The sequence below is a fragment of the Scyliorhinus canicula genome, chromosome 12 (genome assembly GCF_902713615.1).
Source record: "Scyliorhinus canicula chromosome 12, sScyCan1.1, whole genome shotgun sequence".
Lineage (NCBI taxonomy): Eukaryota > Metazoa > Chordata > Chondrichthyes > Carcharhiniformes > Scyliorhinidae > Scyliorhinus > Scyliorhinus canicula.
In genome coordinates this window covers 40732116-40748495 of record NC_052157.1, presented here as the reverse complement: position 1 = coordinate 40748495, position 16380 = coordinate 40732116, and the positions used below count along the sequence as shown (strand labels likewise).

At 46.3% G+C, this 16380-nt stretch overlaps 1 protein-coding gene across 2 annotated transcripts in view; it reads left to right on the top strand.

The window, feature by feature from the left end:
• Positions 1 to 16380, top strand: part of zgc:162879 (ras and EF-hand domain-containing protein) — a 116002-nt gene that overhangs the window by 16195 nt on the left and 83427 nt on the right. Inside the window, exon 1 of one of the 2 annotated variants that reach the window (XM_038813826.1) lies at positions 11542 to 11560. The exons of the other annotated variant lie outside the window; for it this stretch is intronic. The gene's annotated coding sequence lies outside the window, so the exon portion shown is untranslated. Of the gene's footprint in view, positions 1 to 11541; positions 11561 to 16380 lie in introns of those variants that run through there. 2 annotated transcript variants of the gene reach the window in all.

Below are 16380 nucleotides of genomic sequence, written 5' to 3'. Positions count from 1 at the left end.
GGTTCTATGTTCTAATGTTGGAAGTACAGAAACAAATTCTGTATAGTAATTCAACAGATAGCTTTCTAGAAGAAGTGAGCCACGACTGTTGAATCAAAGGCCTTTAAAAAGAGACGCGCTTCAGGAAAAAACACACCAATTGCTCCCGCTCAGTTAGTCAATAAAAAACAATTGGAATTAAAAAGCTGGCATCAATATGACCATAAAACGGTCAGATTGGCAGAAAAACACAACTGATTCACAAATGGACTTCAGGGAAGGAAGCAGGGTCTGCTGTTCTTAACCTGGGGGTGGCCTATATATACTTCAGCTTCACACCAATGTGGCCGATTGATGCTTTAACACCCTCTGAAGTGGCCTGTAAGCCACTTGGTGAAACAGAAACCTGCTGCTCTGGTTAAAAGAGGGCCCAATACAGGGCAATTTGGGATGAGCAACACATGCCAGCCTCTCCAGTGATGGCCACGTCTTGAGAATTAATTTTGGAAAAAGGCAAATGCAGGTTTGAGACTGCCGTCTTTTGAGAATTTAGTTAACGTGGTCATTACTGTATTACCCTCGACTGCCGCGATTCAGCTCCTAAGCTCTCTCAATCTGTGCTGGAGTTACTAATCATTCTTCCAAGAATGCACATATGGACTGTGTCAACTCATGACTGTGTCATGAGTGTTACACCTGTGTGTTGTGTCTTGTGACTTAATAAATCTCGTAGTCTCAAATGTGGAGAAGATGCTTTATTGTGAATTCGTTCTCTCTTCAGAGCGTTACCTACGGCTACCTCAAGTGCTACCAGCTGACGTGTCTGTGTCCTGCTCCAAGTTCTGCCCTCTGTGAAGTGTGTCCTCACTTCCTGTCCCGGTCTATTTATATGGCTCTCCCGTGCTCCCTCTAGTGTTTGCTCAGTTGTATTGCATCTAGTTAACTTGTGATCACCACATCCCCCTTTTTCTCTTTACATATTTTCTGTACATCGTTAAAGAAAATTGTGCATCCTGTCCCGGTGTATTTACAGCTCTCCCTCTAGTGTTTGCTCAATTGTATTGTATCTAGTCAATCTACGATCACCACATCCCCCTTTTTCTCTTTACATATTGTCTGTACATCGTTAAAGAAAATTATACAAAACAGTTACTTATGATATGCGTATCTATACAAGTGATGGTGCTATTGCATATTTTTTTACAAAGCCAATGTATTTATGAGTCCAATCTTAATAAAACATTTATGAGTCCAAACTTGATGAATTTGTTCAGTTTTTTTTTGTTGTTTATGACGTGGTGAGATTGATATTGCAACTCCGTTGTGAATGTTGATGGTGTTCCTTGTTATTTTAAGTACCCAATGCGTCATCCCGAGGGGTTTGCATGGTCACATCACTGACGTTGACTGGCATGGACTTTTTCCTGTGCTTGTGGTATTGATTTATTATCTCATCCGCCTTGGATGCTGGTGTGCTTGCTTGTTCTGGAGCAGATGTGAGTTTGTGCGATTCGTTGTCATCCCATGACATGTTTGTAGTCTTGTCATCCTTTTGCAATGCGCTGTGGCATTGTCCTTCATGTGCCGAGTAGTACCATTGTGTACAAGTCGTTGTTTCATTGCTGTTGTTTCTGTCATTCCTGTCTTTGTTGTTTTCGTTGCCGTACTTGTTGCTGTTTTTGTCGTTTCTGTCTTTGGTGTTGTCGCCGTCGTTGTTCCTGACTTTGTTGTTTTTGTTGCCGTTCTTGTTGTTGCTGTCTCTGTCGTTGTCGCTGTCTTTGTGCCTGACTTTGTTGTTTGTCTTGTCGCGCTTCATGTTGCTTTTGTTCTTGCTGTTGTTGTTCTCGTTTCTGCTGTGCTTCTTTTGACTTTTGTTTTCCTTGTTATACTCTATGAGTGTCCCGTGTGGATAATTTGAGTCATTGAGCATTTCCTCTCGAGAGTGGTGCGAATGATCTGATGTTGCATCGGTGCTGGTGACATCAATCATGTGTGGAGGATTTGATTCCTCATCTTTGCTTTCTTGGTGCTCCTCTTCTGGAGTCAACTTCTTCTCGATTTCATTTTGACGCGGTGTCTCTGGATTCTTGGTGCTCCTCTTCTGGAGTTAAAATCTGCATGATTTCAGTTGACTTGGTGTCTCTGGACTCTTGGTGCTCCTCTTCTGGAGTCAAAATCTGCATGGCTTCTGTTGGCGTGGTCTCTCTGGACTCCAGGTGCTCCTCTTCTGGAGTCAAAATCTGCATGTTTTCTTTCGGCGTTGTCTCTCTGGACTGTTGGGTGGCCCGACTCTGCTTCTGTACAGACAAGCTGAGAACTGTCAGTCTCGCTGTGATCCTGTACGTCGAGTGTGATCACCTTGTCACTGTTTTCGCATGCAGTAGGTAGAGGTACATCGTCTTCTTCTTGTTCATGTGAGCTTGTTAGACTTTCATAGTCTGCTTGTGGTTGCTCAGATACAGCGGGTTGACCTTCATGGTCTTGTTCATGCATGGTGTCAGTGGTTAGATGTACGTTGTCTTCTTCTTGTTCATGTGAGCTTGGTAGACTTTCATAGTCTGCTTGCGGTTGCTCAGATACAGCGGGTTTACCTTCATGGTCTTGTTCATGCATGGTGTTCGCCAGGGAGTGTTTGCTTGCATCCCTGTTGGAGTCTTTCATCACTCGCACTGTGGAGCCTGTCATCGCTCGCTCTGTGGAGTCTTTCTGTGCTCTCTGTGTGGCGTCGTCTTCATCTTGGGTATTGCTGTCATCCAATGTATCGACGAGCTGCCATGGCATCATGGTGTTGGATTCATCTACCACGAGTAGATTCGTGTTGAGCTTTGCAACGGTGTCGCTGATGCTGTGATCAGCATATCCAAATAACTCAGCCATCTCTGAGTAGTATTCTTTGAAACCCAAATCATCTTGGTTGGCTTCTTCTACCACGAGTTGATTCGTGTTGAACTTTGCGACCGTGTCGCTGATGCTGTGATAAGCATATCCGACTGACTCAGCCATGTCTGAGTAGTATTCTTTGAAAACCAAATCATCTTGGTTGGATTCATCTACCACGAGTTGGTTCGTGTTGTACTTTGCGACCGTGTCGCTGATGCTGTGATAAGCATATCCGACTGACTCAGCCATGTCTGAGAGGTAATCTTCGAAAAACAAATCATCTTTTGTTGTTTCGGAATTCTTTTTGTTCTCTTCACTTTGGGTGGTGCAGACTGCTTTTTCCAGGGTGTTGTGCGAGTTATTTTTAACTGCTGGTTTAAGTTCAGGCGTTTTTCTGTGTTCTGAGGCAAGAAAATTTGCTTTTACCACTTTAAATGTCTTGTTTTCAATTTTCGGGCATTTCCCTTTTAAGTAGGCGTGGTCGGGATGCTCAGACGTCATGACGTCACGCGCAGGAATGCATTGCGCATGCGCAAATCGGCCTTCCTCCTTCACTGTGCGGTTTTGTGTCCATTGCGCATGCGCGGCTTGCGCATGCGCATTACGATCTGCGACCAAAACTTTTTTAGACTGCGCATGCGCGATGTGCGCATGCGCATTACGATCGGCAACGCGACCTTTTTTTAACTGCGCATGCGCGGCTTCCGGTTCCAGCGCATGCGCAGATGCAATTTGTAGTTTTTTGCTTGCCCGAGACTGCAAAATGTGCTCCGACGCCATTTTAACGCGGATTTCAGTGATTTTTCTTTCTAAAAGTTGTGAGTTACCTTTTCTTTCCAATCTGGACTGGATTTCTGCGTTTTAGCTTTGTGAAAAATTCATGTTATTTCTTCTTTTTGATCTGTACTTTTCATTCGCGATTTCTTGTTCTTTTCGTGATTTTTTAAGTTTTGCATCACTCAGCCTCTCTGCAGTTTGGCCTCTGAGCATGCCTTGCTGTTCAAATTCCTTACAGTACTCTTCGAATTTGTTTAGTATCGTTTGTAAGCTGTTTCTGTCTTCATCTTTTGAGTATTTAAATCCATTATACACTTTCCTATTTACATGCCCTGCGGTGAGAATTGCTATTTTAATGTTGTCTGAGGCTGCTGCTACATCATTAGCTATGAGATAAATATCGAACATTTGTTTAAACCTTTTCCAGACATTTCTTACATTGCCAGTCAGGTCCAGCTGATATGGGTATTTAAACCACATCCTTGAATTAGCGATGTCTTCCCAAGTCAAATGTCCAGTAGGAGATTTCCATGCCATTTTGAGCTTTCTGTGTCTGCAGCTGAGTTGCCCTGTAGTAAGCGTCTGAAGCCACTCCTGGGTACCATGTGTTGTGTCTTGTGACTTAATAAAGCTCGTAGTCTCAAATGTGGAGAAGATGCTTTATTGTGAATTTGTTCTCTCTTCAGAGAGTTACCTACGGCTACCTCAAGTGCTACCAGCTGACGTGTCTGTGTCCTGCTCCAAGTTCTGCCCTCTGTGAAGTGTGTCCTCACTTCCTGTCCCGGTCTATTTATATGGCTCTCCCGTGCTCCCTCTAGTGTTTGCTCAGTTGTATTGCATCTAGTTAACTTGTGATCACCACAACCTGCTCTTGCTCAACTGTATTATTGAGGGATTGCCATCAACGTCTCAGCAAAAATTGGCTCCTGAACAATGTGCTCAAAGTGGTAATTAGTCTTCTAACTTTTCTTTTCTGGTGTTGGTGTAGTCAGTCTCTTTAATGATTCTTAATGGCAAATTAATTTTCAACATAATCTGCAACACCAAACCTCAAACAACTCACTCCATTTCTAGAATTTCCAAAACTAAACTCAAACTGCTATGGTTTCAAACTCTTGATTACTAGTCTAGTATCATACCAAATCTTTATACCTGTTGGGGGAGATGGTAGCATGGTGGGAATGTCACTTGGCTTGTAAGCCAGTAATCCCATGTTAAAGCTGTGGGGATGAGGGTTCAAATCCCACCACAGTAGTTGTGGAACTTACATTTCGGACAAGATCTACCAGCCGTGGCACCTGAACGAAGGCACAACGTGACCAGTAGATGCAGGGAACAGCCTTCCTGACGGCCATTGCACCACGTGAGATCTAACTAGATATCACAATTGTGGGTGGGACCCTGTCTTGCATGGCTAAATGGGTTTAAGAACCCACTTAATCATGCTGACGCCGAATCCAACCGGCTCCTGGCATTCACCGGTCTCCCCAAGGAGATCCCAGCCAGGCACCGATTAGTACTGGTCCACGCAAACGTGGACCAGGCAGAACGGCACCTGGGGAGGAGCGTCTCCCAGGCCTATGGAAGCCCCTGGGTAGTCAGGAACAGGGCAGAGTGGCCTCTGGTGGTTGCCAGCTCTCCTTGGCACCGCCACAATGCCTGTGTGGCACAGTCAAGTTACCAGGGTGGCAGTGTTAGGGTGCCCAGGTGCCAGGTTGGCGCTGCGAAGGGTTGGGCCTGTGAGGGGCCATTCCCATGAAAGGAGGGATGAGGGGGGTGTGAAGGACGAGTGTGAAGGGGCCTCCGGAAGCTTGAGGGAGGTGACTGGTGGGGGTCCTGGAAAAGGAGGGGGGTGGGAAGGCCTAAAAAGAGGGGCGTCTTCAACGACCCCATAGCAGGGTGTCCTCACTTGGGAGGGGGGGTGTGTGGGATGACATTGTCCGTAGGTGGTACGGAGTATGGGACAGCACGGTAGCATTGTGGATAGTACAATTGCTTCACAGCTCCAGGTTCGATTCCGGCTTTAGTCACTGTCTGTGCGGAGTCTGCACATCCTCCCCGTGTGTGCATGGGTTTCCTCCGGGTGCTCCGGTTTCCTCCCACAGTCCAAAGATGTGCAAGTTAGGTGGATTGGCCATGATAAATTGCCCTTAGTGACCAAGGAAGTGAATACCTCTCCTCTAGTTATCTTTTGAAATCAACGAATAATTAGCCATGAACGTCCTTGGAGCTGCACCAGTTTTGTCCACATAACTTCATGGTTATGCTGAAAATTCTGTTTGTGTACGTAAATAGAGTTCCCAATGAAATTAAAAAGTGAAAGCAGAGGATTCTTCAAGGAATTTGTGTAACTTGTTTCAGATTTGCATATTTGGGCACGACTCAATGTTATTTTAATGAGCCTCTTATTAACCAAATCCATACACGGAAACATCCAACCCTCTGTCACCCTTACTGCTGTAGAAGCACTGATTCACATCTATCACCTTTACCGCTTGATGTACCGTCAATTACCACGAGACGAGAATGGTGGACCTACTGTTCCTGCCGGAGCATGGAATTCCACACCTCAGCAATTACAGGCGATGGTCGAGCTGGTGGTCCCACAGGCCATCCATCTGGTCAGGAGGAAACGACTGTCGTTCCTCCGGACTGGGTATCCTGCTACGGGGAGGCAATTTCACCATCTCCGACGTTAAGGAGGTGGTGGGTGGACGCCTCCTCGTAGCAGACGTCAAATACAAAAACACCCCTATCAGACTTATTAACGTGTATGCCCCAGCCGTAAAAACTGAGCGGCTGGCTGTCCTTCAGCAACTACCACTGCTGTTGGCCACCTCCAAGCCGGTCATCCTGGGCGGTGACTTCAACTGCATCATCGATGCGGCTGGACGATCCGGCAGAGCCGACAGCAAACTTGACGCTACGTCCAGACTCCTGATGGAAACGGTAAAAGACGCAAAGCTGCTCGACGTCTTCAGCAACCCTGCAGACGGAGCGCAGCGTAGATACACATGGTCACGGCCAGATGGGTCCGTCAGTTCCAGAATAGATTTCTTTTTTGTGTCCCGTGCTTTCACGGTCAGGCCCACCAACGTCAAGCTGGTGTTCTTCTTTGACCACTGCCTCCTACTGGCTGACTGCCACCTGCAGGAAAACCAGGGGGTGGGCAGGGGGACATGGAGCTAATTGTAAAACTGTTGACCTTGGATTTTGTGCGTGCTGCCATCATCCTTATTGGAGAGGATTCTCTCCTGTTTAAGGTCGGAGGAGGGCAGTACGTCCGGCTTGTATGAACGGATCGTGGGGGAAAGAGTTGAGTTCGGTGAAAAGGGTAATGGCTAAATGGGTGGAGGAATTATGGCCAGTACTGGAGGAGGTGGTGTGGAATGAGACACTGCGGAGGGTGAACGCCACGTTGTCATGTGCAAGACTGAGCCTGATCCAGCTAAAGGTGGTAATTAGAACCACCTCACTAAGACTAGGATGAGTCAGATTTTGGAGGGGGTGGAGGATAGATGTGAGTGCTGTTCGAGAAGGCCCACACACCACACATTGGTTCTGGTCCTGTTCCAAGCTGGAGGGTCTTTGGAGATCCAATTTTAGCATCATGTCAGCGATCCTAAATATTGAGCTGGAGCCTTGTCCTTTGGCAGCTACCTTTGGTGTTTTGGATGTGCCAGAGCTGCAGACAGGTGCGGGTCAGATGTCCTTGCCTTCGCCTCATTGCTGGCATGAAAGGGAATCCTGTTGGGCTGGAGGCCAGCAGCTCGCCAAGAGGTTTAGCATGACTAGGTGATTTAATGGAGTTTCTGCACTGCGAGATGGTCAAATACGCCGTGAGGGGCCAATTGAAGGGTTCTACTGGAGATGGCGGCCCTTTATATTGTACTTCAGAGAATTGGTTACTGTTAGCTGTTAGAGTAGGGCAGAGGAGAAAGTGTAAAACAGCGGGTGGGTGAGTAAGGGGGGGCTTCTTGTTTCTTGGACTAAAGTGTCGGTTTTGGGGTTTTCATTTGATTTAAGGGTTGTTGTTTGTAATATTTTATAATTTTGTATAAAATGTAAAAACTTCAATCAAAACGTTTTTTTAAAAAAAAAACTTTTTGAGGTGTGTTGTAAAGTAAAAAACATGGCAGCCAATTTGCACACAGCAAGATGCCACAGACAACATGATACATGACCAGATAATCTGTTTTAGATGTAGGTTAAGAAACAAATGTTGGCCAAGCCAATGCGATGGGAACTTATATGTCACTTAAAAATATATGTATTTCATGGGATGTGGGCATTGCTGGCAAAGCCAGCATTTGTTGCCCATCCCTAATTGTCCTTGAACTGAGTAGTTTGCTGGAGCAATTCAGAGGGCAGTTAAAGGTCAGCCTCATTGCAGTGGGTTTGGAGTCACATATAGACCAGACCAAGTATGATGGTAGATTTCCTTTCCCAAAGGACATTAGTGAACCTGGACAGTAATGTGGATGGGGATAACTCATGTCGACTTGTTGCAGTTCAACTGCACTCTTCGTCATCGGGCTGGTCTAGGTGGCGGCTCCAGGCTCTGGGTTGGTATCTCCCTTGGGTTGGGCGGCGACACTGCTGGAAGACCTATGGGTCCTCCTGCGGTTGCTCCGGCCACAAGCCCCACACTGTCTCGGTTCATCCTCAACTGACTTTGGGGAGGTGTCCCGCCTGGCCAACGCGGCCCTCTACCAACGGGCCTGGTCACAGCAATGCTCAGACCAGGGTGGGGCACCGGAGACCCCAGTCCTGAATACCAATGATGGGTGTCCCACACTATTCACCTCCATTCCCTGGAATTTTTCATATTTTTCACCCCGCATTCAAGGCAGACCCGGAGCATCTCGGTTAGGGGTGAGCCACAGTCACAAAACTCTGCCAATTTTAGAAAACGTGTCAAACTCTGTAATGGACTCTCCTAGGGTCCTCTCAGCCGTGTAAAATCGGTACCTCTGTACAATGACCAATGGTTTGGAGTCGCAGTGGTTTGCTATCAGTGTTACTAACTCTTCGAACGATTTGGAGTCCGGAGCCATGGGGTATATTAGGCTCTTAATTATGCTGAAAGGGGGGGGCCATAAACGGTCAGTAGAATCATTGTCTGTTGCTCATGCCCAATGATAACATTTAGCTGAAAGAAATAATGTATCCGTTCCACGTACTGTGTCCAGTCCCCCACACTCGGGTCAAAAATATTGAGTCTACTAAAGAGCGGCATTTCTTTTGAGATGGTACAAACCCGATTCCTGTACAAGGGGATTGGGTGTCCATGCTCCAAACGTCAAGCAGCACCGGCAGTAGTTCCACTTTACCCTTGTCGCCAATTTGGTGGTCACAGAGGAGTCCGGTAAGAGAGTTCAATGAAAAGGTTTACCCTCCTACCTGGGCCGGCTTTTAAGTCTCAAGTCCAATATTGTGCTGATGTGTCTTTGCCCCTCAGTGGGGGCACTCGTACTCCACGAGGCTCATGGGGAGATTAGTCTTCTTCCCTGTGGGTCTCGTGGGGCTTACAACAAGAACAAAAAGAGGCTACAAAAGGACATAGATGGCGTGGTGCCGCTAGAGGCTGCGTGCTGGAAGAGCGGTATTTTCCTCACATTGCCATCCAGTTTCTGGACAGAACTTCCACTCCCAAGATGGCCACAGGAAGTCACATGACAAACTGATGAGGAATCAGTGCACCGAGGATCAGCTGTGCAGCCTGATAAGACTAGATAAGCAAAGTACTTGGAGAATGAGACAAGGTTGCTTTGATTTATTTTGGGGGCCAATCAAAACAATATACTAAAGGAAATTAACTGAGGGACAAATTAAAAGGGGCTGGTCCTGGTCGGGGCACTGCACAAAATGGACAATGGAAACTTATCAACATCTAATCATAATGTGAAAAGAGGTGTTGATAAAGCAATCCAACCCAGCGGGCACGGAAGGCTTCGAGAATGCGGAGGCTGCTTTGCAGAGTGGAGGACTTGCTGGGTGCAGAAGTGTGTGTAAAGCTCAGCTCAAGGAAGAGCAAGGTATTTATTTTCTTTCTCTGTGTTAGTGGAAAGAATCGTCCTGGATCACTTCCTCAGGATTTTATCATTGGACATAAGGACATGGGTGAGAGAAGGGAATCTCCAGTCAGTGGTTCAGGCAGTGGAACTCATTGAACAACACCAGGTTACTAATGAAGGCAGGATCAATGAAGAAACCTACTGTGGGCAGGAGGATCCGAGCCAAAGTGCACCATTCCCCAATGACAGAGGAGACGATGCTACACTGTAGAGAAGTGAGACACCTGGTTGGCTAATGTCCTTAGCAGAGGGAACCAATGACAGAGGAAAATCCCAAGGAAATGGACTCATTGCAGCTTATAGCACCATGAACCCTGTATCCCCAAGGACCCATCAACTGCGTGTGGAAGAGAGAGTCATAAAAGCCATCTTGGACTCCGGGAGCATGGTAATTCTGGTGTACCCAAGCGTGGTGCCCAAAGACAGGCCTTTGAAGGAGGGAGAAGATACACCGGCAATCGCTTAAGTACATGGGTTACCTGAACATGCCCCACAGTGCAACTCTATTTTCATACACCCCAAGGGGATTACCAGACCAAGAATGGCATTGTGAAGCACTTGCCACATTAAGTATTGATTGGCCGAGATTGCCCTTTGTTCCATACACTGTGGGAGCCGCCTGAGAGTACAGCATCAGACGCTGTGGCCTGTCTGGGGGGTAGCGTATAGGGACCTTCCCTGAAGGTGAACGTGCAGATGGCCTCTCAACAGTGGAACTGCCTGGATTTGAGGTGATGGGAAGGGCTCAAGATAACCAAGCAAGGGGGTACAATAAGAGCACCACCATCAGAGTTCCGACCAGGAGAACATGTCCTGATATTGATACCAACCACTGAATGAGAGGTTCTGGCAACCTGGAAGGGATCCTACAAAATCATGGGGAAGGTGAGTTGAATCACCGATACAGTAGCTCAAGCAGGCCGGAGAAAGAGCAAATTTACCATGCCTTTCTTTTCAAGATATGGCATGACTGGGAGATATTAGTGGCCTCACTAAACACAGGGCCTGTCAATGAGGACAGGGCAAAGGAAATGCATATGGGGAATCTCATGCCTGCCCGAAGGCAGGAGATACATGAGTTTGTGCTCCAAGAGAATGACTTCCAGGAAAAACTCACATCCTAAAAAACAAAGTGGTTGCCAAACCAGGACAGAAAGTGTGATGCTGACCCTACATGATCCCTGAGACATGGCGGGAAGCTATCAGGAAAGAGGTGAGGATGATATTTCGGGACAAAGACAGCAATGGCCACTTCACAAGTGTGTGACTCTGCAGCTATTTAGTTTCAACATGGCACACCAGGCTGGTTCCAGACAAGGTAATGCAGATATCCTGCCCCATTTGGTCAGTCGGCAAGCTGAGGCTCCTTCCCGTGAGACACTTAAACCCAGGGAGGAGATATGTGATGCCACCAGGGGCTGTGTACTGGAAGGGCGGTATTTCCTTCATACTATCCTCTGAGGACAGAGGGCTGTTTTAGCACAGTGGGCTAAATAGCTGGCTTTTAAAGCAGACCAAGGCAGGCCAGCAACGCGGGTTCAATTCCCATACCAGCCTCCCTGAACAGGTGCCGGAATGTGCCGACTAGGGGCTTGTCACAGTAACTTCATTTGAAGCCTACTTGTGACAATAAGCGATTTTCATTTCATTTCGAGTTTCCCCGCTCAAGATGGCCGCAGGAAGTCACATGGCAGACTGATGAGGAATCCATGTGATGACGATCTGCTATACAGCCTGATCAGACTAGATAAGCAAATCACTGATCTGCTTGGGAGAAACCAATTGATGAATGAGTGGAGGACTTGTGTGCAGAACTGTGTGTAAAGCTCAGTTCCAGGAAGAGTTAAGTATGTATTTCCTTTTTCCTGTCTTGGTGAGTGTCTAAGGACTTGTAAATAAACACTCACTTTTATATTGTATCTGGACAATTGTGAGTTATTGAACTGAGAGATCTCCACCCCGTCTATTGCAATGCCCAACCCTTGGCACCATCATAATAGGTTAAGTAAGTGGGGAGAAAGTCTGGCAAATGGAGTATGTTTGCAAATGTAAAATTGCATTTTGGCAAAAAGAATAAAAAAGCAAATTACCTAAATAGCGTAGAGGGATATGGGTGTCCAGTGCACAAATCATAAAAGGCTAGTATGCAGGTACAGCAAGTAATTAGGAAAGTGAATAGAATGTTATTGTTTATTGTGAGGAGAATTGATCACAAAAGTAGGGAGGTTATGCTCCCAGAGCACTGGTGTGTCCACAACTGGAGTATTGTGTATAGTATTGATCTCTTATTTATGGAAAGGTGTAAATGTATTGGAAGCAGTTTAGAGAAGGTTTACTTGACTAATGCCAGCAATGGGCAGGTTGTCTTATGAGGAAAAGGCTGGACAGACTAGGCTTTTATCTGCTGGAGTTTAGAAAAGTTAAGAGGCGACCCAATTGAAACATAAAATCCTGACCGGTCTTGACAGGGTGGATGTGAAGAGACTGTTTCCTCTTGCGGGAGAATCTCGAACTAGTGGTCACTGCTTAAAAATAAGGGGTCGCCCATTTAAGACAGATGAGAAAAAAGGCTTGTGAGTCTTTGGAACGCTCTTCTTCAAAGGCAGTGGAAGTAGAGCCTTTGAATATTTTTAAGGCAGAGGTAGAGAGATTCTTGATTAACAGAGAGGCCGGGAGTCACGTGGTTAGGTATCAATGTGGGGTTGAAGTTACAATCAAATCAGCCATGATCTTATTGAATGGCAGAGCAGGCTCGAGGTCTGAGAGGCCCCCTCCTGCTTTTTGTTTGTATGTCTGTAAAACGTGTAAACTGTCCAGAATTTAAAGTTTGAAAGTGTAGAGTCAATGTTGAGGTACAGAGTGAGAATAGTCACTCGGTGATGAATTTCTTATTGAGGACTCTGGTAGCACAAAGCAGGGATCTAGCACACAGGTCTACATCTACAAATGGTTCTGTAGCTACCATTGTGGAGGGGAAAATAGCAGCATAAATAATGAATCCTATCCATAATTTGTTTATAAATAATAATACCATTCACTTAAATCAATAATGCCTTTCAAACTGGCAAAGAATGAAATAGTTTTTTTTGCTGAATCAGCCATTCCTACAGTTGGTAACACCCTGGTAATTTAATGCAAACTCCAATCATGAAACAGGCTGGTGAGTTGACCACGTGTTGCCTTGACAATGAGATGCTGCAGCAGCCAGCCATTAGGTAGGCACCAAAATAGCATTTAAAAACTAGTCCGCTAACTCTGGTCTCATGGTCACCCCCCATTTCAATCTGTTCCAATATTGGTGGCCGTGCTTTCAGTCGCCAAGGCCCGAAGCTCGGAAATTCCCTTCCTGTGTCTGTCCACCTCGCTTTCTTCCTTCGAGACTACCTCTTTGACCAAGTGTTTGGTCATCTAACTAAATGGGCAGGGTTTCCCAGTCCCGTCAAAAGTAAGTGGACTTTTGGCTGAGATGCTGAACCTCCTGTAGTTGGTCCCACCATGACAGGACTGGAAAACCCTGGCCAATATCTCCTTCTAGCTCGGTGTCAACCATTGCTATGAAGCTTCATAGGACATTTCCGTACATTAAAGGTGCAATACAAATTGTTGCGGTTTGTCTCCAAAATATTTTTCCCTCTCCACAGATGTGTCCCTTCCAGTTTTTATCCTCTCTCTCTTGTGTGTTGATCGTATAGGTTTTAACTTCCTTTCTGTGCCCCCCCCCCCCCCCCCCAACAATGTGTGTGCAAGCTTTTCTTCAACACTTTTTTTTCTCTCTCTCTCCTGTTACACAAGCAGTGTGTCGGATACTCTGTTTTTGTTTAGATTGTATTCACTGTAAAAAAAAGATGCCATCGTAACTGTGGGAATTTTAGTTTTGATGAATGGATGTAGATGGTGAGGGTGTTAAACAGACAAAAATACCAAGTTGGCTCTAACCCACCAACGTCCAGGTTTTACTGTGGGGGGTTGGAGGGGGGGCACAAGGGGGCGAGCATGGAAGCCTCTCTCAGTTAGGCGTGTTGGCATTTTTAAATATGATGATGGTGATGGTGTGAGCTTTGCACTTAACCTGCTGTGCAGGTTTTGAGGGCTTCAAGGAAGCCTGAAAGGCAAAGCAAGACAAGAACAGCCTGAGGGAGAATTCTTTGCGGGGCAGGAGTGCTTTCCACCAGATCCACCCTCACCTGCGCTCATAAAACAAACATGCTACCATCATGGAATTGAACCCTGTACTCCAGGGTTCAAAGGTTGACCCGTCCCAGGCATCAGTGAGATGATTGTGGGTTGTAATAGGTTGTGTTCTGTTTTGCATTGGTCCGGACACTCAATCTCTCCCTTCCTTTTTATTATTTCCATCACTAGTGCAGTCACCATACTGAAAATGTAGTTCAAATTACTTGGGAATGTCTTCACACAAGTCCTTTTTTGATTTTAGTCTCAGCCATTGGTCAGTGGGTTACTATCTTGCCTCATAGGTCTGAAGGCTGTTGGTTCATGTCCTACTCCAGAGACGTGTGCACAAAATCTAGGCTGACACTCCAACGCAGCACTCTGGAAGTCCTGCGCTGTCAGATGAGGTGTTATACCAGGACACCATCTGTCCTCTCAAGTGGATGCAAAAGATCCCAGTGTACTATTTCAAAGAGGTGCAGGGGGTTACTCCGGGATGAATGGCCTTCTTCTGTATTGCAGGGATTCTATGAAGCAAGACTTGCTACCTATAGAATCGAACCGCTTGCCATAGCAGGTACAGCAGTAACCCAGTGATGTACGACAGCAGTTCATCAGACTGCCATTGACAATAGTGAAGGGCCCAGGACTGAATCTATTGGGCCGTGACTGGCTACAACGTCTCTGCCTGGATCGGCAACAGATGGGCACCAGAGGCCTTTATGAGGTATTGAGAAAACACCCTGAGACTTTTCAAGAAGGCCTGGTAGGATCAAGGGAGCCATGGCCAAAATACATGTACACACTGAGGCCCAACCCCCAACCTAAGTATTTCCTGGTCAGCCTGGTCCCATATGCATTGCAGGCAAAGATTGAAGCAGAACACAGCTATCTGCAAGGCCTCGGGTACATAGAAAACATATATAGAAAATAGAAGCAGGAGCAGGCAACACGGCCCTTCGAGCTTACTAGGCCACGACTATGGTCATGGCTGATCATCGACGTCAATACCCTGATCCCGCCTTCTCCCCATATCCCGTGATCCCTTTATTCCCAAGAACTATATCTAATTCCTTCTTGAAATTACACAATGGTTTGGTCTCAGCTACTTCTATGGTCGTGAATTCCACAGATCCGCTACTTTCTGGGTGAAGAAATTTCTCCTCACCTCAGTCCTAAAATGTTTACCCCTTATCCTTAAACTATGACCCCTAGTTTCTGGACACCCCCACCATTGGGAATATTCTTTCTGAATTTACCGTTATAATTTTATACGTTTATTTTGTACCCAGTTCATTTTTTCCAATTAAGGGGCAATTTAGCGTGGCCAATCCACCTACTCTGCACATCTTTGGGTTGTGGGGGCGAAACCCATGCAAACACGGGGAGAATGTGCAAACTCCACATAGACAGTGGCCCAGAGCCAGGATTGAACCTGGGGCTTCGGCGTCGTGAGACAGCAGTGCTAACCACTGCACCATAAGGCAGCAGTGCTAACCACGGCGCCGTCGTGAAGCCGACTTAATTTTATAAGTTTCTATGAGATCCATGCTTACTCTTCTAAACTCCAATGAATAGAATCCTAATCGATTTAGTCTCTCCTCATATGACAGTCCCACCACCCCAGGAATCAGCCTGGTAAACATTCACTGCACTCCCTCCCTCCATAGCAAGGACATTCTTCCTCAGCTAAGAACACCAAAACTCCACACGATATTCCACCTGTGGCCTCACCAATGCCCAAACAATTGTAGCAAAACATCCCTATTCCTATACTCAAATTCTCTCGCTATGAAGGCCAACACACCATTTGCCTTCTTTACTGCCTGCTGTATCTGCATGCTTACTTTCAGCGACTGATGCACGAGGACACCAAGGTCTCGCTGAGTATCCACCTGTCTTAATTTACACCCATTCAAATTTTGTTACCAAAATGGATAATCTCACATTTATTCACATTATACTGCATCTGCCATCCATCTGCCCACTCACTCAGCCTGTCCAAATCCCACTCTGCATCCTCCTCACAGTTCACCCTCCCACCCAACTTTGTATCATCCGCAAATTTGGAAATACTACATTTAGTTTCCTCATCCAAATAATTCATATATAATGTGAACAGTTGGGGTCCTAGCACAGATCCCTGCGGTACTCAGTTAGTCACTGCCTGCCAATCGGAAAAAGACTAATTCATTCCAACTTTTTTGCTTCCTGTCTGCTAATCAGCTTTCTATCCATCTCAAGTCACTACCCGCAATCCCATGCGCTTGAACTTTACATCGTAATCTGCGGCGTGAGCCCTTGTCAAAAACCTTCCGAAAGTCTAAATGAGCCATGTTTACCGGGTCTCCCTGGTCAACTCTATTCGTACATCTTCAAAGAATTCTAGTAGATTTGTCATTTGGAGTGTCGTCGACCTGCACAATTTTCCACCGCACGAAGGAGAATATTCTGAGAAGACTCCCGCATGTGGACTTGGACGATAACACTGGAGCCA